A 2,550-nucleotide genomic window follows, 5' to 3' on the forward strand; every position below is an offset into this window, starting at 1 on the left:
TCCATTTTACAGACAAATATTAATTCTGTTGATTTAGGATGGAAACTTTTTATTTTGATGTAGAGCTTAGGAAGATGCTGTGGACATTAACTGTAACTAATGTGTATTAATAAAACTCCTTAGGATTATTATTTCTCTGGTTAGAAACCAAAGCTTGTCCTTGAATTTATGAGGATGTAACTAAGCTTTACTCCTGACCTTTGGTAGTCTAATCTCACAAACTCTTCATCTTCCTGTTATTGTAGTATTCAGGGACCATTATTAAAAAATTTTAATCATATTTTTTCTCAACCCTAAATTAGATAATCACATAAAAGAGTCACTGTCTTGTATTTTGTAAGGAAGAACTGATATCTCTAACAAATATAGGAAAACCTCTGTAAGTTGACTGCCCATGGGATTGCCCACAAACTGGTGAATATGTAGAAGTGGCCAACGTAAGGAAGTAGGCCTGCTGTACATACATGTCCTTGTACTTTGCTTTGCTGTACAGATTTTCTACACAATATTATACAAAATCACATATTCAAAATACAGTAAAATCATTTATACAGTAGTATACAAAATCAATACAATTTCTGTGTTCTCATTGTTTAATGGTTCTTTCTGAAAATAAAAGAGTCAATTTTGGTCTGTTTTTATTCTTATTACATACATAATTGGAGAAAGCACTCTCAATACTGAGCACACTATTCAGCGTACCTGGGCTAGTCCATACAAAATTGTCAAATATAAAGTTTGTTTCTCACAGATACACTCTAGAGCAGGGGTCCTCAAACTGCGGCCAGCAGGTCATATGAGGCGGTGTGATTGTGTTTTTCCCATTTTGTTTTTTTACCTCAAAATAAGATATGTGCACTGTGCATAAGAATTTGTTCAAAGTTTTGTTTTGTTTTGTTTTTTTTAACTATAGTCTGGCCCTCCAATGGTCTGAGGGACAGTGAATTGGCCCCCTGTTTAAAAAGTTTGAGGATGCCTGCTCTAGAGGATAGAAAAGTACATGTCTCATGCTTGTGTAGCAGTGACATTCATAATTTCATCTTTGTCTTTCCTCTTTTTGTCTTAAGAGCTGACTGTTTTATATTCAGTAATACATTTTCACATATGCTTAAGTGCAAGCAACAGTCAGAAAGATGCATGAATTGTAAATAAAATCTTGGTACAATAAGTTAACCCCATTCATTCACAGTAACAAAGCGCCAGGGTGATCTTGACATACTTAATATCTAATTAACTCAGAGTTATATTAAATCTACTGCTTTTTTAAAGAACAAGGAAATAAAATTTAACATTAACATTATAACAAATGTAATTTCTTTAATTATGAAGTGTTTGTAAATTTAAGTGCACTCAAATTATCACATGTCAGCTCAGTGCCCATTGGAACAGTGGTTACGGTGCCAGCCACATACACTGAGGCTGGTGGGTTCAAACCCAGCACAGGCCACTAAAAAACAACCATGACAAATGCAACAAAAAAATATCCAAGCACTATGGTGTGTGCCCGGAGTTTTAGCTACATGGGAGGCTGAGGCAAGAGAATCGCTTAAGCCCAAGAGTTGGAGGTTGCTGTGAGCTATGATGCCACAGCTCTCACCTGAGGGTGACATAGTGAGACTCAGTCTCAAAAAAAAAAGGTTATCACATGTTATACTTATTACCAAAAAAAAAGTTTATTAAACTTTGTAGTTGTTTGATTGTGAATAAGTAGAAATAGATTATATATGAATTTATATGGTTAACTACATCTTTTTTATATTTAGCTTAGTAAATGAAGTTTTTCTTTTCTTTGTTTTTGTCTTTTCTTTCTTATTTGGGATTTATTGAGGGTACAAGAATTAGGTTGCACTGATAGCATTTGCTAGGTAAAGTCCCTCTTATAATTGTGCCATATCTCTGAGAGGTGTGCCATACACCACAACCCCCATCCCCCTCCCTCTTACCCTCTACCCACTCTCCCCTTCTACCCTCCACTTTGTATTAGGTCATCTACTCTCTTCATATGAGAATTGAGTACATTGGATTCTTTCTTCCCCATTCTTGTGAGGCCTTACTAAAAAGAATGTGTTCCAACTCAATCCAGGTTAATACAAAAATTAATTAATACAAAAGAATACTATAGCTGCATAGTATTCCATGGTATACAGACACCACAGATTGTTAATCCATTCCTGGGTTGTTGGGCATTTAGGTTGCTTCCACATTTTGGTGATTATAAATTGAGCTGCAATAAACAATCTAGTGCAAATATTTTATGATAAAAGGATATTTTGAGGACTGCATCTGCCTTACCAAGTGTCCATCATGCTGGGCCCCGAGGGAGGTGAAGGTTTTGTGGTCAAGCTCCATGGCCTACCCTTGTCCTGCTCTATTGAGGATGTGCAGAACTTCCTCTCCTACTGCACGATTCATGATGGGATCGCAGGTGTCCACTTCATCTACACTAGAGAGGGCAAGCAGAGTGGTGAGGCTTTTGTTGAACTTGAATCAGAACATGATGTAAAAATGGCCCTGAAAAAAAAACAGAAAAGCATGGGACACTGGTACATT

The sequence above is a fragment of the Nycticebus coucang genome, chromosome 20, assembly GCF_027406575.1.
Source record: "Nycticebus coucang isolate mNycCou1 chromosome 20, mNycCou1.pri, whole genome shotgun sequence".
Taxonomy (NCBI): domain Eukaryota; kingdom Metazoa; phylum Chordata; class Mammalia; order Primates; family Lorisidae; genus Nycticebus; species Nycticebus coucang.